We start from the raw sequence: 13,734 nt of genomic DNA, 5'->3' as shown, positions 1-13,734 counted from the left end.
AAGTAAGTCAGAACTCAGAACAAGATACCACCCAAATATAGCACCTTAATATTTTAAGTATTTTAAGCTGAAGGAAGCTGAGAAAACCACAGAAGCAGAAAGGTCTCTCTGAGCTTCTCCTGTTCCCTCTCTCCTGAAGACAGCAAACAAACAAACAAACAAAAAAACCTGGAATTTCCTTTGTCCCTTCTCCCTGAAACAGACTATAAAACGTAGGAAGGTCACTCTCTGACAATCTCCCTTTCTTCTTTCCTGAAGAACCTCATATTACAGGTGTTCTGCCCTATACAGGATGGGAAGAAATGTCATACAGAGACACAGAAAAGAATCTGAACAAATAGGCGTTGATGAGTTTTTCCCAGTTTATCACCATTACATCATACCCTTTTGTCCTCCAGTCATACTTCTTCTGCATGACTATTCACAAAAATACATGGATCTTCATTTCTGGAGGCCCTCACCTAAAATGTGTATTAAATCAATGGGTGTATTTTTCTCTTTTTATCTGTCTTTTGTTTTAGGGTTCTCAGCCATGAACCTTATGATGAATAGAAAAAAAAATTGTTTTTTGATCTCCCTTAATATACCAGGACAGTCTTGAGAAGAGGAGGTTTAGAGAGGTTATTTATAGGATTTGGAATTGGGCTTTGTGGTTACAGGGAAGGTTTAAGGAAACCAAGCATATTCTAGATTGAGAAGAAAACCTAGGTAATACCATTCAGGACATAGGAGTGGGCAAAGACTTCATGACTAAAACACCAAAAGCAATTGCATCAAAAGTCAAAATTGACAAATGCGATCTAATTAAACTAAAGAGCTTCTGCACAGCAAAGGAAACTCTCATCAGAGTGAACAGGCAACCTACACAATGGGAGAAAATTTTTGCAATCTATCCATATGACAAAGGGCTAATATACAGAATCTACAAGGAACTTAAAAAAACTTACAAGAAAAAAACAAATAATCCCATCAAAAAGTGGGTGAAAGATATGAACAGACACTTTTCAAAATAAGACATTTATGCAGTCCACAAACATGTGAAAACAAGCTCATCATCACTGGTCATTAGAGAAATGAAAATCAAAACCACAATGAGATACCATCTCACACCAGTTAGAATGGTGATCATTAAAAAGTCAGGAAACAACAGATGCTGGAGAGGATGTGGATAAATAGGAACACTTCTACACTGTTGGTGGGAGTGTAAATTAGTTCAACTATTGTGGAAGACAGTGTGGCGATTCCTCAAAGATCTAGAACCAGAAATACCATTTGACCCAGCAATCACATTACTGGGTATATATGCAAAGGATTATAAATTATTCTACTATAAAGACACATGCACACGTATGTTTATTGCAGCACTATCCACAATAGCAAAGACTTGGAACCAACCCAAATGCCCACCAATGGGTATTTATAGACTGGATAAAGAAACTGTGGCATATACACACCATGAAATACTATATAGCCATAAAAAAGGATGAATTCATGTCCTTTGCAGGGACATGGATGAAGCTGGAAAACATCATTCTCAGCAAACTTACACAGAAACAGAAAACCAAACACCACATGGTCTCACTCATAAGTGGGAGTTGAACAATGAGAACATATGGACACAGGGAGGGGACCATCACACACTGGGGCCTGTCAGGGGGTGTGGGGCAAGGGGAGGGATACCATTAGGAGAAATACCTAATGTAGATGACGGTTTGATGGGTGCAGCAAACCACCATAGCACATGTATACTACCTGTGCAACAAACCTGCACATTCTGCACATGTATCCCAGAACTTCAAGTATAATAATAATAAAGGAAAATAATCAAGACCCAACCCAAAAGCACACCTACCATCTCTACAAATATTTGCATTTTTATCTTTTGTTAAGTGGAAAGTTTAGGTAAGGATGAACAATTTATTCAATTGAATTGATTTAATTTCTGGAAGATGTTTGTATGTTAAACAGTGAATTTATAACGATGCTTTTATAGTCTTCTTGACAAGCATTTGGCATGAATCATCAACATAAAACATGAATCAGGATTATCCAAAAAAATTCTTCTAAGGTTTGTACTAGGCATAAATATTTCCCTAATGGAGTCACTGGGTTCAGAGTGTTAACAGTGATGGACAGTGATATGTGAGAGAAAGTGACAGAGGACATTCACAAATCTCCAGAGGCCTTAATTTATCTTGTGAGATATATTATGGATGTCAATGATTGACAAAGGTATCTCTCAATTTTTTTAATATAAAAGTTTATCTGTTGACAGTCATTATTCCAGAGCATGCCTAAAACCGGAGGATGCTTCTTTTAACCTGAGAAATACACAGACATTAAACATAGTTATATTAAGATGTTTTAATTATACGTAATTAACCTAGAATGATTTCACTTCTCTTTGGAATATCTATTTTCTCTAATCTTTGTCTTAGTTAACAAAAGAGCTCTAACAATCAATATGAAATAATTAAATTCTAAAGAATGTTAAAGAAAGCAAATAGTATCCCTATTATATGAATTTTGTATCTGGGGCAAATGCTATTTACTTGGTTCATAATATGTATGTATGTACACAAGTGCACATAATGGATATATATAGATGTGTGTATACACACACATCCATGTAGTGGATATATATAGATGTGTGTATACACACACATCCATGTAGTGGATATATATAGATGTGTGTATACACACACATCCATGTAGTGGATATATATAGATGTGTGTATACACACACATCCATGTAGTGGATATATATAGATGTGTGTATACACACACATCCATGTAGTGGATATATATAGATGTGTGTATACACACACATCCATGTAGTGGATATATATAGATGTGTGTATACACACACATCCATGTAATGGATATATATAGATGTGTGTATACACACACATCCATGTAATGGATATATATAGATGTGTGTATACACACACACACAAACACACACACACACACATACATGTAGAAAAGAAGTAAATGTTTGCTTTTCCTGTGGCCATAGAATCTTAGCAGTCTTATTTATCTTAATAGACAAACAAACTTATTAATCGGAATTTGAAGCTCGAACCTGAGAAAGGCAAAATTTAAAACTAATTTTAAGAAAGGATATGATATGAACATAAATAATAAATATTGATATATAAGAAATTGTTACAGGCAATATTTTTAAACCCAGGAAGCACATCAATATTTATGAAAAATTAATATTTATTTTCTAAATATAAGGAACTTTAAATTATTTAATTAAATTATGGCCTAAAGTGCCAAATGAAGTAACCTTAAAGTTTCATTATTCTATAAAATATTACTTCTAATTTTACATTTATAAATTTGTAACACTACACTCAAGATCTTCCATATAAATCTTGTGTATAAGTATTTAAACACAAGATATATGTTGTATTTGTTTTATAAATTATTATAATGAAAAATAATGTAATGTGAAACACTGTAATGTAAATAATTGTAAGTATAAAAGTAGACAGTAATGTGAAAGATTACACCTTAATTGAAAAAATTATCAGTATATCAAATAAATAAAATAATACAAACATATAATATTGAATATGACATCTTAATGAACTTCAACTTATCTTGAAAGATATGAAAGCTTATTATGAACATAATTTTATATTCATTTTAATTATTGTACTTTACACAGTCTCAATAATCTATGTTCATTAATTAACACCTTTATATAAAGTAACCATAATTGATTTTCTCCAGATGAACAGAAAACAAGAAGACAGAAAATTTAAAACTATGTAGTTATTTTTCTCCTGCGTGTGTAGGAGCACATGCATCATATTATGTCTGCAAATTTCAAGGTGGCAAAAACAAATATATATTAAACATCATCCAAAGGACTGCGAGCATTTTCTTAATTTTTAGCCACTCTATACGGATAAGAAATAAGGTAATGAAAACTATTTTAGAACACAGAGATAATTTAGTGGTGAGCAAGTCAAAGAGAGAGGTTTCCCTAGAATCCAACCATGCTGGCACCTTGATCTTGGATGTCCAGCTTCCACAACTGTAAGAAAACAAATGTTTGTTGCAGTTTGTGGTACTCGATTATAGCAGCTTCAGCTGACTGATACAATTGGAATGGGTTATAAACTGGTTTTTATGATTGCTCAAACTGTAGACAAATATTACTGTCTTTTCTAAAAAGTAGGAATTTCTTTTTCTTTCTTAGTTATTTATGCAGGGGAAGCCATCATCAGTTGTCCAGATATTCAACTCTGTGTTGATTCTCCATGAAGACAATGTTCATTTGTAGAGATCCTATATTTAGTTTGAAAGTTGATCAACATTATTTCATTCTGTTTTTATTTTTGAATCGTTTATTGATTTTTTTGCTGTCCAGAGACTTTTAAAATTCTGGGTAATGGATGCATTTGACAACAACAACTAAGCTAAAAGCATTCAGAGAAAGAACAGAACATACTCTGCATTTTTCAGACTTCGCCAAGAAAGTCTTAATGATTCCATGAGTCTACCTTACATGGACAAGTTACCTTTCTTTGAAACTTGCGTTAATGTAAAATTTGAGTTGCCTTTCCTTTGGAAAGCCAAAAAGATCAAGAAAAAAAAGTCAGAATATTTTATTATCTGATTATCTAAAATTAATTTTATTTGATTTTTGGCATCCTGAGAGTAACAGATATAAGAATAAAGAGAAAAAGTAAGATCAAAAAGATAAAGAAAAGATGGAAAGAAAGCTATGAAAATAAGTGGTCCCAGGTTTCTAGGAGAATTTTGTGTCTAGGGAAGATGCTATTTACTTGTTTAATGTGGCGATTTATTTTGAGGGACTTAGTTCTGCCTTCAAGTTCTCACATTAAACAAGAATTAATGAGGTTAAAGCATTTAAAATCATAGTAATCAAACTTAAAAGAGGCTAATACATAAACCAAAATGCCAGTTTAGCAATTTAAAATGACTGATGTATGTCAACTGCCAGATTTTGCCAATTATTGGTTTAAAACTCTCTCTGCATGTCAGAAGCTAAAACTACAAATTAGATTAGTTAGTAGGTCTAGAGCGAGATCTTTTAGAACATTTTTCCATCAAACTATTGACAGAGAATGAATAATATCATCTACTTGAATTGCATTTTTCTCTAGACAGGCAGATTGTATTCTTAAAATTAGAACATTCCATATTGCCAGAAACAGACTCACATATTCTAAAAAATTGATGCTGTTTTTTTCTAGAATCCATGAACTAACTCTACAAATCTTTGATTAAAACATAAAGTCATGTTTATATCCATCTTATGATTAATTACAAATTAATTAAAAAATTAAACAATAAATTATCAAGCACCACAATTACTTTTGCACCTACCTAATAATTCCTGTCTCGATTGACAGGCAAGTTTGCAGTATGATATTTAATCTACTATATAGAAATAGAAAAGAAGCAAATGAGAGACATAATGAAGGAACAGTTCATTAAACTGAGGAAAGTCTTCGGCCCTAAATTGCAGGTACTTTCATGTTATTGAAAATAGCCATTCATATATTAATTTTAGATTCAGATGAATGCCTATGGTACTATCCAAGAGATGTCTAGGATTATTTCTGAAAATCAAGGAAAACACATCTACTAGATTGCAGTAATTCATGAAAACAATAGAAACAGAATGGTAAACAGGTAGATTTGAGTATGAAAAATATTTGCCTCTGATTTCATGAAATATTGGACAATATGGACCAGATAATTAGGGAATGAATTGAAATTGAAAGCCCCTTAGCGTGAACTTACTGCAAACATAAAAATGCAAAAAAAATACTTTTAAAAGATGTAAAGACAAATGGTTCACAAATGAATGAAAAATGGTTTTGTGACTTGAAAATTGAAGAAATGCACATTAAATAAGGACTGTAGTATCATTTAAAATTGAATATTAAAAATAGTATTGCCAACTCTTATTATTTTGTTCCTTCTGATCTATATTTCACACCTCATTCTTCCTGGTCCACAAATACTAATCTGTAAGGCATCTATCAGAGGATACCTTGCTCTCTGGCTTCTAGCTCATTGGCAAGCATGGGGAATTGACTGAGGTTTAAAGCAAGAGAAAAGAGTGGGGTTTAAGTTTTTATTCCCCCCAGCTCCTGTGTTGCAGAAGAGAGACTTTCTCTTGGCCAGCTTAATTCAGAGTGCAATAGTCAGACATTTGGATTCCTCTGTAGGCCAGAGTAAATCACCCGACAGATTGGAATACTGCTACAAAATCAGAGCAATGATGACTATGTTCAGAAACCAGGAAATTGGAGTGTCATTTATTACTGTCTTGTTAAATTCTGGTCAATGTAAAACTGCAGTAATCCAGTAAATACTAGAGGAATGATTACCAAGAACTCAGCACAGACCACAGCATTGAGGTTCGCCCAGCTAGGTAAAGGACCCCCAACCAGACACACCACGAACCCAATGTATAGGAAAGGCTAGCTACAGAAGTAGCCTTGTTTTATTTTATTTGCTTATGTTTTCTTTGTTGTACACAATTTTGTATGAAAAAATAGTGAATTACCTCATAGGTTACTTATTAATTATGATCCAAATGTCACCATCACCATCACTGGACAATGGAGAGGTTGAGGAGATTTTATGTATTTCTTATCCGACAGAATGAATAAAAATGTATGTGGAGGGGCAAAAGGACTGTATTGCTGAGTATCTCTTTAGATCCACTTGTTAACCTTCTTTCCTGTGTCCTTCCAATCTGAGCTATATGAACAAAATAAAAAATTGGCTCTTTCTGCTTTCTGGCTTCCTATTAAACAGTTAGTCAACATAGTCTTCTCTGTCACAGATTGCAATAATCTCCCTCGTTTGCCTTTTCCAGACCTCAGGTGGTAGTAGAGCACAAGTATTACTCCTCTCCTCGGTATTCTATCTCTAGTAGTTTCCTCACATGTGCCCCAAACCATTGTAAACAGTCTTTTAATAAACTCAGAGCAAAGTATTCTTATGTAAACTTTCTGTATTCCTTTTATTCTACCTGAGTTCTAATTGATGAGCTGTAGCACACAATATTTGGAGGAGTGTTGATTTGGTAACATTACAACTTATTGCATTGGTTATAAATTACTACACAGTTTTCAGAGGGCAGTTTGATCATTTGTATTCAATTAAAAGTGTTAGTAAGGCTAGGCTAAACTGTGATAATAAAGTATTAATTCTTTCACTCTATTAACATGGATTCTTTCTCAATTTATTTGTGTCTTCTTCAATTTCTTTAACCAATGTTTTATAATTTCCTTTGTACAGATCTTTCACTTCCATGGTTAAACGTATGCCTAAGTATTTTATTCCTTCTGGTGCTATTGTAAATGGGATTATTTTCTTAATTTTTTTAGATAGTATATTATTAATGTATAGAATCATGACTGATTTTTGTATGTTGGTATTTTTATTCACAACTTTGTATCCTGTGTTAGTTTTAACACTATTTTTTTGGAAACTTTGGAGACTGACATATAAGATCACGTCATCTGCAAACACAAATGTTACTGTTTCCTTTCTGATTTGGATTGAGTTGAATGCTTCTTATTTCTTTTTTTAAAGGCATAATGTCATGCTTTTATTGGAAGTATTTCTTTCCTTTGTAGAGTTAAATATTTCTTGTTCCTTCCAACTTTCATGTTAGATTCAGGAGACACACGCGCAGGTTTGTTACATGGGTAAATTTTATTTTACTGGGGTTTGATATACAAAATTTCACCACCTAAGTAATAAGTATAATAAGTATTCTACCCAATAGGTAGTTTTTCCATCCTCATGCTTCTCCCAGCCTCCATCCCCAAGTAGGCCCAGTGTTATTCACTCCTTTGTGTCCATCTGTACTCAAAGCTTAGCCCCAACAAATAAGTGAGAACACATGGTATTTGGTTTTCTGTTCCTGTGTTAATTTACTTATGATAATGGCCTCTAGCTGCATCCATGTTGGTGTAAAGGACATGATTTTGTTCTTTGTCATGGCTACATAGTATTCCATGGTGTATAGATATACAATTTCTTTATCAAGTCCACTGTTGATGGGCATATAGATTGTTCTATGTTTTTGCTATTGTGAATGGCGTTGTGATGAACATACACATGAGTGTGTCTTTATGGTAGTACAGTTTATATTCTTTTTGGTATATATACCCTAATGGGATTGCTGAGTTGAATAAAATACTTTAAGTTGTTTGTTTTTAAGTTGTTTTAAGGTGACTGTTTAAGTTCTGTTTCAAGTTGTTTGAGAAGTCTCCAAACTTCTTTCCAAAATGGCTAAAGTAATTTACATTCTCACCAACAGTGTACAAACATTTCCTTTTCTCTGCAACCTAGCTAGTGTCTGTTATTTTTTGACCTTTTAATAATAGCCATTCTGACTAGTATGAGATAGTGTCTCATGGCTTTGATTTGCATTCCTCTAATGATTAATGATGTTGAATATTTTTTCATATGCTTGTTGACCACTTGTATCTCTTCTTTTAAGAAGTGTCTGTTCATGTATTTTGTCCATTTTTTAATGGGGTCGTTTGGTTTTTGCTTGTTGATTTATTTAAATTCCTTATAGATTCTAGATATTAGACCTTTGTCAGATGAATAGTTTGCAAAAAATGTTCTCCCATTCTATAGGTTCTCAGTTGACTCTTTTTATAGTTTCTGTTGCTGTATAGAAGCTCTTTAGTTTAATTAGATCTCATTTGTCAATTTTTGTTTTTGTGGCAACTGCTTTTAGAGTCTTCACTGTTAAACCTTTGCCATGGCTATGTCCAGAGTGTTATTTTCTAGGTTTCCTTCTAAGGTTTTTATAGATTTAGGTCTTCCATATAAGTCTTTAAGCCATCCTGGGTTTTTTTTTTTTATATGTAGTGAAAGTAAGCGGTCCAGTTTCAATCTTCTGCATGAGGTTAGCCACTTATACTAGCACTATTTATTGAATAGGATGTCCTTTCTCCCTTGCTAGTGATTGTTAACTTTGTCAAAAATCATATGGTTTTAGGTGTGAGGCTTTATTTGTGGGTTCTCTATTCTATTCCATTGATCTATCTGTCTATGTTTGTGCCAGTAACGTGCTGTTTTCACTACACTAGCCTTCTATTATTGTTTGAAGTCAGGTAACATGATGCCCCTAGCTTGCTTTCTTTCTTTTTTTTTCCCTTAGTATTGCTTTGGCTATTTGGCCCTGTTTTTATTCCATGTGGATTTTAGAATAGTTTTTACTAATTCTGTAAAAAAATGCTGTTGGTAATTTGATAGGAATAGCATTTAATCTATGAATTGCTTTGGGCATTATGACCATTTTAACTATTAGGTTGATGCAAAAGTAATTGTGTCTTTTTTTCATTAAAAGCAATGGCAAAAACCACAGTCACTTTTTCACCAACCTAATATTTTGATTCTTCCTATCAATGAGCATAGAATTTTTTCCATTTGCTTGTGTCATCTTCGCTTTCTTTTAGCAGTGTTTTGTAGTTCTCACTGTAGAGATCTTTCACCTCTCTGGTTAGCTATATTCCTAGGTATTTGATTCATTTTGTGGCTATTATTAATGGGGTTTTCATCTTGATTTGGCTCTCAGTTTGGATGTTATTGGTATATCAAAATGCTATTGATTTCTGTACATTTATTTTATATCCTGAAACTTTGCTGAAGTTTTTTATCATACTTAGGAGCCTTTGGGCAGATACTATGGGGTATTCTGGGAATAGAATCATATTGTCTGCAAAGAGAGATAGCTTGACTTCCTCTCTTTCTATTTGAATGCATTTTATATCTTTCCATTGAATAATTGCTCTGGCTAGGACTTCTAGTAATATATTCAATAGAAGTGATGAGAGTGGGCATCCTTGTTTTGATCTGGTTCCAAGCAGAATGCTTTCAGCTTTTCCCCGTTTACTATGATGTTGGCTGCAGGTTTGTCATAGATGCCTCTTATTTTTTTGAGGTATATTCTTCAATGTCTAGTTTGTTGGGGGTTTTTAACATGAACTGAGGTTGGATTTTGTCAAAAACCTTTCTGCACTTATTGAGATGATCATGTGGTTTTTGTTTTTAGTTCTGTTTATGTGATGAAAGACATTTATTGATTTGCATATTGTTAAACCCCCCTGTATCCCAGAATAAAAGTCCACTTGATCATGGTGAATTAGCTTTTTGATATGCTGCTGGATTTGGTTTGGTTGCATATTCTTGAGGATTTTTGTACCTATGTTCAGCAAGGATATTGGTTTGAAGTTTTCTTTTCTCACTGGGGCTCTGTCAGGATTTGGTATCAGAAAGATGCTGGTCTAATATAATGAGTTAGGGAGGCATGCTTCCTCCTTGAGTTTTTGGAATAATTTGAGCAGGATTGGTACCACATCTTCTTTATATATTTGGTAGAATTCATTTGTGAATTGGCCTGGTCCAGAATTTTTTCTGGATGGTAAGTTTTTAATTACTGAGTCAATTTCAGAACTTGTTTTGGTCTGTTTGGTGTTTCAGTTTCTTCCTTGTTCAATCTTTGAAGGTTGTATATTTCCAGGAATTCATCCATTTTTTTTCTAGGTTCTCGAGTTTGTATCAGAGGTGTTCATAATAGTATCTGAGAGATTTTTGTATGTCTGTGGGATCAGTGGTATTTTTGCCCTTGTCATTTCTGGATTTAGTTTATTTGGATCCTCTCTTTTTCTTCTTTATTAGTGTAGCTATATGGTCTATGTGTCTTATTTATTCTTTCAAATAACCAAAATTTGTTTTCTTCATCTTTTTAATGATTTTTGTACCTCAATTTTGTTCAGTTCAGCCTCATCTTGGTTATTTCTTATCTTCTGTAGCTTTAAGATTGGTTTGCTCTTGTTTTTCTAGTTCCTCTGGTGTGATGTTAGGTTATTAATGTAAGATCTTTCTAACTTTATGATGTGGGCATTTAGTGCTATAAACTTTCCTTTTAACACTGATTTAGCTGAGTCTCAGATATTCTAGTATGTTGTATCTTTGTTTTCAGTAGTTTCATAAAACATCTTGATTTCTGCCTTCATTTTATTGTTTCCTACAAGTCATTCAGCAGCAGATTGTTTAATTTCCATGGGATTGTATAGTTTTGAGAGCTTCTCTTAGCATTAACTTCTATTTATATTGTACAGTGGTCTGAAAGTGTGCTTGGTTTGTTTCATTTTTTTAAAATTTTGTTGAGAATTGCTTTATGGCCACATGTTTGATTTTAGCAAATGTGCCATGCGTAGCTGAGAAGGAGGAAAAAAAGGATTTTATTTCTTCTTCATTTATGAAGCTTAGTTTGGCTAGTTATAAAATTCTTTGTTGGAATTCCTGTTTTTTAAGGATGCTGAATATAAGTCGCTCAATCTCTTCTGGCTTGTAGGGTTTCTACTGAAAGGCCTGCTCTTCACCTGATGGCGTTTGCTTTGTAGGTGACCTGTCTCTTCTCTCTAGCTGTCTTTAATATTTTGTGTGTGTTTATCTTAGTGAATTTGATGACTATGTGTCTTTGAGATGGTCATCTTGCATAGAGAGTATGTGCCATGTACATTCTGTTGTTGGGCGGAATGTTCTGTAGATGTCTGTTGGATCCATTTGGTCAATGTGAATTTTAGCTTCTTAATATCACTGTTAGTTTTCTGCCTTGATGTTCTGTCTAATACTATCAGCGGGGTGTTGAAGTCTTCCAGTAAGTCTCTTTGTAGATCTTTAACAACTTCTCTTATGAATCTAGGTTCTCCATTGTTGGTTGCATATATATTTAAGATAGTTAAGTCTTTTTGTTGAATTGAACTTTTCACCATTATGTAATACCATTTTTTGTCCATTCCAATCATTGTTCCTTTGAGTCTGTTTTGTTTGAAATAAGAATAGCAACACTTGCTCTTCTTTGTTTTCATTTTGCTTGATAGATCTTTCTCCATCCCATTACTTTGAGCCCATTGGTGTCACTGCATGTGAGACCTGTCTGTTATAGACAGAATAGAGTTAGGTTTTTCTTCTTTATGCAACTTGCCATTCTGTGTCTTTTAAGGTGGTGTTTAGTCCATTAATATTTAAGGTTAATATTTCTATGTATGGATTTGATCCTGTCATTGTGTTGTTAGATCTTTTATGTACACTTGATTGTATGGTTGCTTTATAGTGACAATGATCTATGCACTTAAGTGTGTCTTCACGGTGGCTGATAATACTCTTTCTTTCTCATGTTTAGCACTCACTTAAGGATTTCTTATAAGGCAGGTCTTGTGGTAACAATTTCCCTTGGCATTTGCTTGTCAAAGAAAGGATTTTATTTCTCCTTCACTTATGAAGCTTAGTTTGACTGGACATAAAATTCTTGGTTGGAATTTCTTTTCTTTAAGGATGCTGAATATAGGCCCTCAATCTCTTCTGGCTTGTAGACTTCCTGCTGAAAGACCTGCAGTTAGCCTGATGGAGTTTGATTTGTAGGTGACCTGCCTCTTCTCTCTAGCTGTCTTCAATATTTTTTCTTTTGTATTGACCTTAGTAAATCCGATGACTATGTGTCTTTGGGACGGCATCATGCATAGTATCTCAGTATTTTTTTCCTGAAATTCCTGAATTTAAATATGGACCCCTCTAGTCAGTTTGGGGAAATATTTGTGGACCATATCCTCAAATGTGTTTTCCAATTTGCTTGAACTCTCTCCCTCTCTTTCAGGGACACCAGTGAGTCATATGTTTTGTCTCTCTACATAATTTCATATTTGTCAGAGGTTTTGTTTATTTTTTAATTCTTTTTAAATTTTTTTTTTGCCTGAGTTGAATCAATAAAGCAGTCTTTGAACTGGAGTTTATTTTCTTAGTTTTGTCTATTTTGCTGTTAATACAATTGTATTATGAAATTATTTTAGTGAACTTTTCAGCTCTATCATCTTAAAATGGCTATTTTGTCTTTCAGTTTTTTTTTTTTTAAGACTGGGTTTTGCTCTTGTCACCCAGGCTGGAGTGCAATGGCATGATCTTAACTTACTGCAACCTCCACCTCCAAGCAATTCTGCCTCAGTCTCCCAACTAGCTGAGATTACAGGCACCGGCCACCACACCCAGGTAATTTTTGTACTTTTAGTAGAGACGGGGTTTCGCCATGTTGGTCAGGCTGGTCTTGAACTCTTGACCTCAGGCAATCCACCCACCTTGGGCTCCCAAAGTGCTGGGATTACAGACCTGAGCCACTGCACCCAGCCCGTCTTTCAGTTCTTGAATCATTTTACTGAATTCCTTAATTTTTTCCACTTTCTCTTGAAACTTGATGATGTTTATTGCCATCCAGCTTCAAAACTTTGTCATTTCAGCCATTTCAACCTAGTTAAGAACCACTGCTGGAGAGATAGTGTGGTCTTTTGGAGGTAAGGAGACACTCTGGGCTTGGCATGGTGGTTCACGCCTGTAATCCTAGCACTTGGGGATGCCAAGGTGGGAGGATCTTTTGAGCTCAGAAGTTCAAAACCAGCCTTGGAAACATGACAAAACCTCGTCTGTACCAAACGTACAAAAATTAGCTGGGTGTGGCAGTGTGTGCCCGTAGTCTTAGCTACTCTGGAGGCTAAGGTGGGAGGATCACCTGAGCCCAGGAGGTCATTGCTTTGGTGAGCTGAGATTGTGTACTCCAGCCTGGGCAAAAGAGCGAGTCCCTGTCTCAAAAATAAACAAACAAAAACATTCTCTGTCTTTTAAAGTTACCAGAGTTCTTGTACTGGTTCTTTC

Source organism: Pongo pygmaeus, chromosome 4 (assembly GCF_028885625.2).
Source record: "Pongo pygmaeus isolate AG05252 chromosome 4, NHGRI_mPonPyg2-v2.0_pri, whole genome shotgun sequence".
In the NCBI taxonomy this organism is placed as follows: Eukaryota; Metazoa; Chordata; class Mammalia; order Primates; family Hominidae; genus Pongo; species Pongo pygmaeus.
The sequence above is the reverse complement of the archived record's forward strand: the minus strand, read 5'-3'. Positions refer to the sequence as shown.